The sequence below is a fragment of the Brachycentrus maculatus genome, unplaced genomic scaffold (assembly GCF_059751285.1).
Source record: "Brachycentrus maculatus isolate JH-2025_06_01 unplaced genomic scaffold, ASM5975128v1 h1tg000017l, whole genome shotgun sequence".
NCBI classification, from domain to species: domain Eukaryota; kingdom Metazoa; phylum Arthropoda; class Insecta; order Trichoptera; family Brachycentridae; genus Brachycentrus; species Brachycentrus maculatus.
The window spans coordinates 1,709,516-1,724,875 of record NW_028280771.1 but is presented as its reverse complement, the minus strand read 5'-3'; positions in this window follow the sequence as shown (position 1 = coordinate 1,724,875).

Here is a 15,360-nt window from a genome sequence, read left to right as displayed (position 1 = left end):
TATATATATATATATATATATATATATATGTAAATATATATTTATGATGTTAATTTAGTGTAAATAATTGTTTATATTAGTGTAATATAAGCTAATTAAAGAAATAAAAAAATAAAAAATAAAAATAAAAAATCATCAGCATTTACTACATCGTCAGTATCAACATCACCACCATCATCATCAACAACGTCACCACCATCATCAGCATCTTTTACATCATAAGCGCCAACATCAGCATCTACTACATCATTTACATCAACATCTGCATCTACAATGTTTTTTTATTTATTTTATTTTTAGATGGGAGTTGCATTTATTATTTACCTTGCTTATTATGTACAAGGTTTAAAGATCATTAAGTGGATTTTTGTTTCTTCTAACTTAAAAAAATGTTTTATTTTAATCTTTGTTGGGAACAGGAGGAATAATCTAGTATGAGCCAATCAGGAACTTCTATGCATTTATAAACCCTGTACATACCTAGACTTTCATATTCTTCTTTGTCTATGTTGAAATAAGTATGTTGCGTCGGGTTGTGGTCCCGTGGTTAGTGTCCGGACTCTTATGTCAGAGTTTCTCGGTTCGAACCCACTCTACCACAATTTGATACCTATTTCTAATAATGAGCCGCTTAGGCACACAGAAATAGTATGAAATTGAAATATTTGTGTAAATTATAAAAACACAAATATTTCTCTTAAAAAAAATGTCAAAGATGCATAATACTACTTCTATAAAAACACTTTACGCTTTACTATGGGACAATGAGTGTGCGACCTGTCACATGCTGGTTCAAGTGATCATTTGGCGCTCGTGGATTTTTTACGCCATGATTGACAACTACACTTCTCAAATTTCGGAAGGTGTATAAATCCTTTAATTGACACCTTTTACAAATCGCTCACTCCTTTCAACAACGTCATATATAAAAAAATCGTCAATTTTCAGTTGGGCATGCTTTCTGAATGCCCAGAAAATGTATTATATCCCAGCAAAAGTGGCATAATTTTAACTTAATATTTACCCGCTATAAAGCAGAAAGTTTTGTTTTTTGCATTTTTAAGCAAAGTTACTGTGTAATTATTTTTTTAAATATATTAAATATTTCTGAAATAGAGAAAAAACATTCAGGTTTTACCTAAAAAGATCTGTTGCACAGTAAAAAGTTCAATAAGTGGCTAGATATTTATTTTTAAAACATTTCATTTTATTTTTAAACTTTAAAAACGATCTCCTGAAAAACCAAGTCTTTTGAGATATGATGTTGTTGAAAAGAATAAGCGATATGAGTTTTTTATTTAGCAGAGATTAAATATATGCAAGATTCTTCACGAACAATGTAACATCCCAAGAGACGCCTGAAAACAGGTCGTAAGTCCTGTAAATACCCATATTTCTATTATCTATGTTGAGTGCTCAAACCCAGATTTGTTAACAAAGATTAGGACGCAATCAAAATATTGTAAATTATTATATTTTATGTAGCTTCGTGATACATTAATATGATAATGTTTGGTAATAAAACCAGCATTTTTTGTTTATTTTGGTAATTTATTAAGTTTATGAGACGGAAATGAAAGAGAAGAACAATAAAAAATCCACTTTATTACTTTTTATCATATTTTTTATCAACACGTTCCTAAAAGGTATACAACATATCTACACTTTAAAGATCTTTTAAAAATCTTGAAAAAAATATGGGGCGTGACTAGAATCATGATGTTGTAATACCTTCTTCAACTGCCTAGGGTAAAAAGAAGCATCGTTGACATCCTCCTTATTATTGACGCCACTGATTTCACATGTTAATATTATCTAATATACCAGTGTTCCGCAAACTATTTCTGTTTAAGGTTCTGCCAAATCAAGAAATTTCAGAGGTACACAAAAGATGAAAAAAAAACATGTTTATACAGGGTGTCCATGCTGCGAGAGCAAAGCTTCATGGGGGTGGTTGGGGATGCCGAGAAACGCAAAAAATCGTTCAACAGGGGGGGGTCTAAAATGCACCGTTAAAGAGTTACAGGGTGTTTAAGTTTTTTTTTTAACACTATTAGAAATTTAATTTTATCTAAAAAACTATTCATTTAAAAAACTTAAATTAAACTGAATTCGATAGGTAATTATTGTACCTTAATTTTGGTATATCACTTGTTGATCAACGCCATACAAAACTGAAGTTATTTAGCTTCAAAGTTGAAAAAAAAATCTTACATTTTGAACTTAAAGTACTGAAGTGGCGAAAATGCGCACGTGTTTAATCCTGTAACTTTTTTGTCGTTAGTGGGATTGATTTCAAACCTTCAACATTTTGATGTAAAATTAAACAATAAATAATTTAAAAAAAATCAAAAATATATAAAATAATTGTTTTTAGCTATTTCAACTTTAAGTTAATTTTTTTTTCAACTTTGAAGCTAAATAACTTCAGTTTAGTATGGCGTTGATCAACAAATGATATACCGAAATTAAGACACAATAATTACCTATAGAATTCAGTTTAATTTAAGTTTTTAAAATGAACAGTTTTTCAGATAAAATTAAATTTCTAATAGTGTTAAAAATAAAAAAAAATAAAACTTAAACACCTGTAACTCTTTAACAGTGCATTTTAGACCCCCCCCTGTAGAACGATTTTTTGCGTTTCTCGGCATCTCCAACCACCCCCTTGAAGCTTTGCTCTCGCAGCATGGACACCCTGTATAATATGATTTATTTTCAAAATATACTGCGAAAACATGCAATATCATTACAAAGTTTATTTTAATATCTGCACAAAACTAGACTTTTTTCCGCGGTACACCAACTAATCACCACGGTACACCAGACTTGGAAAATGATACGGAATGCATCTAAACACGTGTCACAATAGATTTTAAGAAAAAGTGGTATTTACTATGTAAAACTCCTTTTTCATTTTCATCTTTTTGTTTTTTGTTTTCTGTTAAAATCAAATATGTGTAGTTTATATTAGCAATTTTAATCTAATTATATTTCTGATATATATATATATATAATATATATATATATATATATATATATATATATATATATATATATATATATATATATATATATATATATATATATATATATATAAATATATATATATATATATATATATATATATATATATATATATATATATATATATATTTATATATATATATATATATATATATATATATATATATATATATATATATATATATATATATATATATATATATATATATATTATATATATATATTATATATATTATATATATATATATATATATATATATAAATATATATATATATATATATATATATATATATATATATATTTATATATATATATATATATATATATATATATATATATATATATATATATATATATGTATATATGTATATATATATATATATATATATATATATATATATATATATATATATATATATATATATATATATATATATATATATATATATATATATATATATATATATATATATATATATATATATATATTGCATTCTTTTCAGTAGGTACCTTTTATTATAACCTAAAATAAAATGGATACCCACACACAGGCCATGCCTTTGCGGGATCTTTATTAGTATTAATATAATATATATTTTTCGCTGTAATATTTATTCAATATTACCCTGGACTGGACCTGAAGCGGGGGGCTGATCACCTTTCCTTCATGTGTAAATGATCAAGATAACACTGCGTTTATATGAAGCAGTGCCCTATGCACCATTGGGGTGCGGATAAGGGTTTTATTATATTATTTTATATATTTTTTAATTGTAATTATATATTGTGAAATGCAATTTTTTATAATTAAAAACAAAATTTAAGTATTAGCTTTTGTTTGGGACAGTTTTAAGTCATGCTCAGTGTTGAACTGGAAGGATCATGATAGAAAAATAAGTATTACGCAATTTGAAGACGTGGTTTTTCTTTATTGTGTACATCTGTCAATGTAGTCATATCGGAATATTTTTTTTATTCTAAATGATTCTTAATAATTGCAAATCGGATTATTATTTATGTAAAGTGTATGAGGCTGAAAACATGTGGTGTTTTTAGACGAATATATGTAGGTGGCATGTCCTCTGCCTTGTAGGATAAGACTTATTGAAGAACTACCAGTATGATCAAAGCCATGATGTTTTGTGTTTAACGAAAATGAGTACCTACACACAGTAAAATCTCTGTTTACCGAACCTCGGACAAAACGGACAAGAAAATCGATCAAATTTTCGACTATTCCCCAAAAAAAAGTTACATATCCCCGATACGATGAGAAATACGACAAAACTTTAAGTGTGTCGTATTTCACATAGGAGATATATCGCTCACTCCTTTCAAGAACGTCATAAATCAAAATACTTGATTTTACAGGAGAACGTTTTTAAAGTTTAAAAACATAACACAATGTATTAAAAATAAATATCAAGCCACTTACTGAACTTTCTACTGTGTAACAAATCTTTTTAGGTAAAACCTGAAGGTTTTTTCTCCATTTGAAAAATATTTAGTAAATTAAAAAAAAAATAAACAATAACTTTTCTTCAAAATGCAAAAACAACACTTTCTGCCGTGTAGCGGGTAAATATTAAGTTAAAAATATGCCTCTTTTTATAGGATATAGTATATTTTCTGGGCATTCCGAAAACATGCACAACTAAAAATTGACGATTTTTTATTTATGACGTTCTTGAAAGATTCAAATAATCAAAAAGATAAATTTACTTAGTTATTTATAAAGACTATTTATTGATGGTTATTAATAAACACTATTTATTGATATTTGTCCGCCTCCGTAGTGTAATGGTCAGCATGCTCGGCCACCGTTCTGGAGGTCCCGGGTTCGATTCCCAGGGGGGGTTTAAATAAATATAAGTGATTTTTTCACTCTAATATTTATTCAGTATTACCCTGGACTGGTACCTGAAGCGGAGGGCTGATCACCTTTCCTTCATATGTTAATGATCAAGATAACACTGCGTTTATATGATGCAGTGCCCTATGTACCACTGGGATGCGGATAAGGGTTAACCGTCAATCATTTATTGATACTTGACGCTCTTTACTATACTGAGAGCACTCTAATATCGTTTAGATAGTATTCCCACATACGATATTAGTTTGTTGTACATAATCACAATATATTTCGCATTTATCAAGTCTGATAGATGGGTGAAGGATACAGAATAAAGGATAGACTTACCATATACCACATACCATATCGCTCATTCCTTTCAAGAACGTCATAAATCAAAAATCGTCAATTTTCAGTTGTGCATGTTTTCGGAATGCCCAGAAAATGTACTATATCCCAGCAAAAGAGACATATTTTTAACTTAATATTTACCCGCTACAGGGCAGAAAGTGTTGTTTTTGCATTTTGAAGAAAAGGTATAAAAAGGTTTAATTATATTTTTTTTAAAAATTGTTATTTTTCAAATGGAGAAAAAACCTTCTGGTTTAACCTAAGAAGATCTGTTACACAGAAAAAAATTCAATAAGTGGCTTGGTATTTATTTTTAATAAATTGTATTATATTTTTAAACTTTAAAAACGTTCACCTGAAAAATTACGTTTTTTTTTATTTATGACGTTCTTGAAAGGAGTGAGCGATATATTATACTTACCAACAAGGAAACTCATCTACTTATTATTCAACAATGTATTTGTTTGCGGAGGAAAGAAGATGAAATTTTAATGAGCTAAGAGGTAAATTAGGAATATCCATATGGTGTGAGAAATTACCAAGCAAAAATGTTACTTATTGAATAGTGTTGTATACTAAAATTAATAAAAATACATTTGCTGTCCTTATTTATTATTTATTTGTTTAAATAAACTAACTAACTAATTAATTATGACGCCGCCACACTGCAGGGGTTCGCAGAGAGAATAGAACGCCACATAGGTGAAGATCTTGTTATTGAAAATTGTAAATATCGTTGCTCTCCTGACTAGGTTCATTGGTTACACTTTCCCAAAAAAAGTACAGTTTATGTATGGAAGTGAAACATGGAGTTGGCAAAAGAAGGATGAAAGTAGACTGAATGCAGTCGAAATGCGATCTCTCAGAAGAATGTGTAACAAAACGATGTATGATAGATGTGCGAATAGTGAAATAAGGAAGGAATGCAAAGCTGAGATAAGCATTATCCATAAAATTAAGAAAGGTGTGTTGAGATGGTTTGGACATGTAGAACGAATGAGTGAGGAAAGAACGGTAAAACAAATTTATGAGGCGAATGTTAGCGGGAAAAGAAGCAGAGGAAGACCGAGAAAAACATGGCACGATCAGGTATGCCAAATACTTGAAAGTGGTCAGGTTAGGAGTCGTAACAATCGGCGGGTATGTATGAGGAGATGCATGAACGTGGAAGAGGCGAAGAATGTTTGCAAGGACAGAGTGGTGTGGCGCTCTATTCTCTCTGCCTACCCCTGCGGGGAAGCGGCGTGATGGTTAGTTAGTTAGTTAGTTATGCTTATGTATAAATTCGACCATAATACGACTCCAGAGCATTCATGTAAAAGAACTGTAAATTCCAGACGAATAAGACGATAAACGTCTCCTGCTTCGATCAGTTACAACAACTGCTTTGGGTATTAAGTACCATTCTGCCAAATAAAATGGTGAAGATCGAACCTATAGCCTAGTGACTGACAGCCGAGGGATCGTGTCACCAGCCATCATCAGGAGCACCTACATCGTCAGCATCAACATCAGCATTTACTACATCACCAGCACAAACATCACCACCTGCAGCATCACCAGCATCAATATCAACACCTATTACATCATCAGCATCAATATTAGCATCTACTTCATCATCAGCATCATTATCTGCATAAGTATACATTTTTTTACATGGTAGTTACATTAATTATTCACCTTGCTTACTTTGTACAAGGTTTGTAGATAAATTAGTGGATTTTTGTTTCTTCTATCTCAAAAAAAATGTTTTATTTTCATCTGTGTTGGGAACAGGAAGAATAAACTACAGTCTGTTCACAGTTGTTCTACCTCTAGTTGTATTTTTATATTATTTTATTTTTTTCAAAATTATTTTTACAGCCAAATAAATAAAAAAAAAAACAAACCAGTAGAGTGGGTCAATCAGGAACTTCTCAGCATTTGCTCATTGCTAGGAGGAAACCACAAAAAACTCCCCAGGAGAAGCCGGACTGTTGACTGTCGTTAACAAGCCTTCCGTTCCACTAGAAGAGGGTTCGGCATTTTGTGTCCTTACCTGGTGTGTGGTAGCAATGTCCTACACTATTTTTATCATATCGCTCACTCCTTTCAAGAACGTCATAAATCAAAAATCGTCAATTTTCAGTTGTGTATGTTTTCGGAATGCCCAGAAAATGTACTATATCCCAGCAAAAGAGGCATATTTTTAACTTAATATTTACCCGCTACAGGGCAGAAAATGTTGTTTTCGCATTTTGAAGAAAATGTATTGTTTAATTATTTTTTTAAATATATTAAATATTTTTCAAATGGAGAAAAAACCTTCAGGTTTTACCTAAAAAGATCTGTTGCAAAGTAAAAAGTTCAATAATAGGCTTGATATCTATTTTGAATACACTGTGTTATATTTTAAAACATTAAAAACGTTCTCCTGAAAAATCGATTTTTTTTATTTATTACGTTCTTGAAAGGAGTGAGCGATATATGATACCACCTCTTGTAAGACGTCTTTGTGAACTATCACGGATCCGATGTCGAATAGGTCCTCACCCAGGCTCCTGCAACGCGCCTCCAGCTGTTGTCTTTGGAAGCTGAAATGGGAGCAAAGTATCAACAGGTAAGAGACATTTTGAGGTGTCTCATCATCTCACGTTACAGATGTTGATCTCGGAGAGCTTGAAACGTTAGATGCTTCGCGGTAGATGCTTCGTTTCAAACATCTACCGTATAACCTTCAAAATCATTATCCAACTAAACTCTAACGCCCTCTGAACCTTTGCATTAATGGGTTTAACTCAAGGGCTACTTGCTTTGCATTATTCCATTGATTTCAAAATATCAAAACGCATAAAACTAGGGTAGGCGAACCAATTATAGACATGGACAGAATGGGGATTTCTTATTCCTCACAAATATCCACTTAATGAAATATATATTTTATTATGTTATGTTAATTATGATCAAAATTTCTGTATGTGATAAATAAGATATCCACCGTTCAAGTGTTCAATTTTTTTTCTTATATGTATGCAAAAATTGCTGAAGAAGGTTTGCAAAAAGCGTTTCACTGTTGAATGTCTTTTTTATGAGGCGTGTACAAAATCAAGTGTTTTTATGAAATATTTACAAATTTCAGTATTTTTTTCTGGGATTGGCGAAGAATATATTTCTATTTAGCAGAGAACCTTTCATTTAGATGCTTTGAAGGATTCCAACCAGATAATTTTACATTCTGAGAGACGCCGGAAAAAACAATTTCCATTTTTTTTATAAAGCGTTATTTTATTCACATCATTTCTGGTGTTTCCAAATCCTTGCTCACATATTTGGGTTTCTCCAATTAATAGTTTTTTTTATATAAATATTTTTTAGGACATCTCAACACAGATCATACAGGTCGTAAGTCGTAAGTCCTGTACATACCCAGATATTCATATTCTTCTTCATCATAACGTATTATAATCTGAAAAAAACATGTAAATTTTTTACCGACATTCCTTGGTGGAACTGAATTTTGTATAATATGTAATAAAATAACAATTGCATATATAGTTTTTTCCATATAAATGTCACTAGTCAAATAAAATAAAAGTGGAAAAAAAACTTGTATTTGGTCGTTATTTTATTATATGAAAAAGCATAATTATACATTAAGGATATTTAAGTCAAAAAGTAGCAAAATAGAACATATTATGGACACCTGTCGGAATATGGTTCACCTACCCTATTCGCAATACGTCAGCTAGGTAATGCGACGGCTGTGGAGACGATACTGCGCACTAGAATATTTTATTATGCGAGTTCGTCCCACGCGCATCTGCAGATGTAAACACTACACCCACAGAGCTAAAACTAACACCATGGATATGACAATAAATTATTTATTTATATTGTACGGATTATCTTGATCTTACACTCGATCTAGAAAAACACGTATAATAGTATAAAAAACTAAAAAATAAACAAAAAAATGGATCGTTCTCAAGTTGTGTTATTATTGGCTAATAAATTTATATGAAAAATCACATGACTATCGGTAACATTCTTATTAAAATCTGTAGAGAAGTAAGGGAGATATGAAGGTTTAAACTTTAGATATTTTAATAAAACGAAAAACGGACACCGCTATACTTCATCAAATTTTACGTCATTGGGTGTGTTATGGGGCGTATCCCTTTATGCTTCTGCTTTATAGAGCTGTAATAGTAATAATGTGGATTCGTTTCTGTGACGTCATTCGTTACAAACTTACAAAAACAACGTTTTTACGAAGGCGAATTTTGCGAAAGAAAATGATGAATGAAAATATTGATTATATCACAAGTGCTCCCTGACTTCAAAAAGGTTCAGAACCACTGTTATAACTCTTATCCTCACCCGTGGTGCATAGGGCACTACATCACATCGACACAGTGTTGTCTTGATCGTTAATTACATGAAGCCAAGGCGATCAATCTTGCGCTTTAAGTAGGTACCATTCCAGGGGGATATTAAATACATATTAGAGTGAAAATCACTTAAATTTATTTTAAAACCTATGAAAATCGAACCCGGGACATCCAAACGTGGTTACCAATCCACTACACAGGGAGACAATATATTTATGATATTTTATTGTAAAATTTTCAATGAAATTTCTGACTGCATCGCTTGCTTGTCGTTATTTTCATTTTTTCAAACCCTTATCCTCACCCGAAAGTGCATAGGGCACTGCATCGTATTGAAGCAAGAATAAGTGTTATCTTGATTGTTACTTACATGAAGGCAAGGTGATCACTCCTCTACTTCAGGGACCAACCCAGGGTAATATTAAGTAAATATTAGAGTGTAAAATCAGTAATATTTATTTTCACCTCCCTGGGAATCGAACCCATATGTCTGTCCGAAGCCGACTAGTTCACAAATCGCTCACTTCTTTCAACAACGTCATTCATGTATAAAACAAATCGTAAATTTTCAGTTGTGCAGTTGTTTTCGGAATGCCCAGAAAATGCACTATATCCCAGCAAAAGCAGCATATTTTTAACTTAACCCGATACAGGGCAGAAAGTGTTGTTTTTGCATTTTGAAGAAAAGGTATTGCTTAACTATTTTTTTAAATATACTAAATATTTTTCAAATGGAGAAAAAACATTCAGGTTTTACCTAAAAAAATCTGTTGCATATTAAAAAGTTCAATAAGTGGCTTGATATTTCTTTTTAAAACATTGTATTATATTTTTATACTTTAAAAACGATCTATTGAAAAATCAAGTTTTTTGGTATTTGACGTTGTTGAAAGGAGTGAGCGAAATGTCAAATATGATTGACGTACGATGCCATTTGCCAAAATTATAACATCTTTCAATAGGGGGATTAATTATGAGCCACCCTGTATAACTAAAAAAAGGAAAGTAAGGAGCTTTAAGACAGCTTTTGTAGCGGTTTACTCTCTTTAAGAGCTTAAAATAAGCTCGTAAATTATTTCCTGATCGTTGTTAGCGGGGAATACTATTCCATTACAAAATGTTTTTATAAGGTTGTCTACCAATGCCTTCTTGATTTATCGAATCATAATATCTGCGTGGAAACGTGGGTGATGTGATTCTTAAAATTTATGATTATGTACATCAACATGTTTACTCAAACTATATACAGATCTAACATCAACCTTGAAGATGCTAAAACATGAACAATGACAAACCGATATCTTCGTACAAGCACTTACAGTTAGCCCTCCTCATATTGTAATACATCGCTCACTCCTTTCAACGTCATAAATATAAAAAAACTAGATTTTTCAGGAGATCGTTTTTAAAGTTTAATAATATAATAAAATGAATTAAAAATAAATATCAAGTCACGTATTGAACTTTTTACTGTGCAACAGATCTTTTTAGGTAAAACCTGAATGCTTTTTCTCCATTTGAATAATATTTATTATAACATTTTGAGTGTGTCCAAATACTTGTTCACAAAATCTGGATTATCTCCAATTACAGGAGTTATTTTCATATTATTTTTTGGTCGTCAGACTTCCATATTCTTCTTCATCTTTGATGAGATGTCAAAAAAAATTATTTAGTATATTTAAAAAAAATATTTTACAATACCTTTTCTTCAAAACATAGTACATTTTCTGGACATTCCGATAACATGCATAACTGAAAATTGGCGATTTTTTATTCATGACGTTCTTGAAAGGAGTGAGCGATTTGTGAACTAGACCAGTGTTCCGCAAACCTTTTCTGTTCAAGGTACACCTGCCAAATCAAGAAGTTTGAAGAAAAGCTTCAAAATGCTAAAACAACACTTATGCCCTGTGGCGGGTAAGTATTAAGTTAAAAATATGCTGCTTTTGCTGGGATATACGAGTAGTAGATTTTCTGGGCATTCCGAAAACATGCACAACTGAATTGACGATTTATGATCCATGAGGTTGTTGAAAGGAGTGAGAGATATACGTAAATAAGAAGTATGTAAGTAAGTAGTAAGTAGAATTTAATCACATATGGATATATTACTAAATATTTTTTTCTTTTGTGTTTTTTTTTTCATTATTAGATATCCATAAACCTCAGTTTAATCAGTGGCATTTGCCGATTTATTCAAGTTCCACGTTTGTTATGGTTTTGGGTGATGAATAATCGGGTAGAAGCATGCTAATCGCGAGTCTATCCAGCGATATCATGGAGTTTCACTAAACGGGGAATCGATTCTGCGTGGAGTACTGCGGAATGTGGAGCCAGGCTGCGACGCGCACAGCAGATCGCATGATGACTCTGTAAACGATATAGCCAAACAGCAACAAAGCATTATGCTAAACGTCAAAATAATATCACGACATTCAGGACTAATAATCTGGGTCGTAGGGTGGACCAAAAAATATGGCTGAAGGTTAAATAAAAGGTTAAAATCGGCTGTCCAAATTTAAAACACAGGAAGGGACATTTTTTTGTAGTAGGTTTTTTGTGCATTTATGGACTAAGTAGACTCTACTTAGTCCAAAAATGCAAAAAACCTACTACAAAAAAATGTCCCTTACTGTGTTTTAAATTTGGACAGCCGAAATGTGAAGATTGATATTCAATACAACTAACTAACTAAAAACTAACTAACCATCACGCCGCTTCCCCGCAAGGGTAGGCAGAGAGAACAGAACGCCACACCACTCTGTCTTTTCAAACATTCTTCACCTGTTCCACGTTCATGCATCTCCTCATACATACCCGCCGATTGTTGCGACTCCTAACCTGACCACTTTCAAGTATTTGGCATACCTGATCGTGCCATGTTTTTCTCGGTCTTCCTCTGCTCCCTTTTCCACTTACATTCGCCTCATAAATTTGTTTTACCGTTCTTTCCTCACTCATTCGTTCTACATGTCCATACCATCTCAACACACCTTTCTTAATTTTATCGAATGGACTTAATTTTATTTAACTGGCCCCTGAAGCGGAGGGCTGATCACCTTTCCTTCATGTGTAAACGATCAATTTAACACTGCGTTTATATGAAGCAGTGCCCTATGCACCATTGGGGTGCGGATAAGGGTTTTATTATTATTATTATTATATATTATTTTATACCAGTTATTTAACCAATTTGGGTATGTTGTTGTCAATGATGGGTAGAATGAATTTTACAACACTTTATAGGTGATCACCTAAACCAGCGAATGACCATACCTGATCGTACGTGAAATTACTATGCTTCCATCTCAATAGACTTCTTCATATTTCTTGTTTTTTTTTTTAATAAACTATAAACCATACAGTATAAACTTTTGGAACAATCTTTTGAACGTCTTTAAGTTTTTACGGCATAAATACCCCATAAAAATTAACCTTCCAAAAATTATAAAGAGTTTACCATATTATGGACTGTTTTTTATATGGCGAACGCAGTTCCGCAGTTTAAAAACTTTATACATACATAAAATTGAAGGAGAAATATAATATTATCTTAGTTCGACAAAAACAATACAGGAATTAAATAAAAAAATACTTAAAATAAGTTGACAGAAATTCACAATATTTTGATTGTCAGTTTTTTTATCACAAATGCTGGAATTTGCACCAATTAGGAATTATTTATAACAATATTTTTTATTGATATTAATATAGATGCAGAAGTATATGGAAATCTGGGCATTTATAGGGCTTACGAGCTGTCATCACAGGTTGATTTAAATGGTCACTCCAGCCTAGGTCAAAAGCCCAGTAAAAAAATATCATTACTTATAACTAACGTGACCATTTATTTTTGTCCTCAAAACGGGACATCTTAAATTTTTTACGTAATTGTATGTATATTCAAGAAAACATGTATTTTTCATTGTTTTTACGTATGAATAAAAAGAAAAGGAATGTTGATAAAGAAAATAAGAGGAATATATAGTATAAATATGAAAAAAATATGTTGTTCAGGCTATGTAAAAACGGGACGGTCCCGTTCGAAACGGGTCTTATGGTCACTTTACTTATAACCCTTATCCGCACCCAATGGTGCATAGGGCACTGCATTGAATTGACGCAGTGTTATCTTGATCATTACTTACATGAAGGCAAGGTGATCACTCTTGCGCTTCAGGAACCAGTCCAGGGTAATATTAAATAAATATTACAGTATAAAATCACTAATATTTATTTTCACCCCTCCTGGGAATCGAACCCGGGACCTCCAGCACGGTAACTAAACATGCTGACCATTACACCACGGAGGCGGACAAAAAAATATCCAGACTTCCATATCCTTCATAAGATTGTTGAGATGTCAAAAACTCTAAAACTCTAAGGTGGAGAAAACCTAGATTTGTGAACATGTATTTGGACACACTCAAGTGCTGTGTACGTTATATTCGATATGCCCCCTGAGTAAAAATAGCTTATTGCAGGTAGACATGTACGTTCTTAAATAAAATCCAAATGCGATAGGAAATCAAATAAAATCGTTCCGTGCGTGCATCAAGATGAGAAGCATAAAACGCTATCTACTGAATGATTTCCCAGTTTGCATAATGACTTCAGTATTGCGTGGTATAAATTGAATTCGATTTCTCATTATAACGGCTACATTATGTTACAGCGAAAAATTCATTCATAGCGTGTTTCGTTTATATGTTTAGGTAATAGTCATAGTAGGAATGTGCGGCTAAAGTATGATAGATGTTCGAATAATGCAAGGCTGAGATAAGCATTATCGATGACATTAAGAAAGGTGTGTCGAGATCGTTTGGGAATTTGAATCGAATGAGTGAAGAAAGAGCTTCTTCTTCTGTTCGTGTCATGTCAGGTCCCTCTGAAGGAAGGCCTCGAAGGTTCTGATTCCCGACTAATATCGAACGAACAACTGTAAAACAAAATCATGAGGCGAATGTGGTTTGTAATAGAAGCAGATGATACAGTGTAAAAATTGCCATGGTTAAGTAGGTATTTCAAGTACATACTTCAAAGGAGTCAAGTCAGGAATAGGAATAATCGGTCTGTATGTAAAAGAGATGCATGAATATGGATGGGGCGAAGATTGTTTGCAAAGACGGATTGGTGAGGTGTTCTATTATATCTACCTAACCCTACAGAAAAGCGGTGTATGGTTGGTTAATTAGTAAGTTAGTTTAATAGTAATAGTAATAAAAAAATGCGTATCAAGTATCGAAACATTTGCATATAGACTTCAAAGGACTTGCTCATATTAACTGTTGCGTTATCAACTCACACAAATTTGTATGTGTTCGCGTATGTAACTTCGAGTGCTCTAGCCATTGGTGTTATTTTCCCCTTTTTCCTTTCTAATTTAAAGTACTTGACATTTTTCCTTCATTTTGATTTCTATAAAGTGTTACCTTTTAAGTTGTAAACCTTTTACCCTGAATACGTTCACTTACGTCATTTTTATATTGTCAAACACATTTCACTGAGAAATTCATTAAAAGATCATTGCCTTTATATGATTTATTTACCATTCGAAATACCATTGAACTAGGTATAGTTGAATGTTAAATAATATTGTGAAGCGATTTGATTTCTACTTCAAATCTGTTCTTGAGATAACATCATGAAAATGTTTTATCTGGTCCACCTGGAATCATATTTGTATTTTTTAAATTTTTTGTTCAAAGTAAGAACTACAGATAGTCTATGCTTCATTGAATTATAAATTTCGTCTA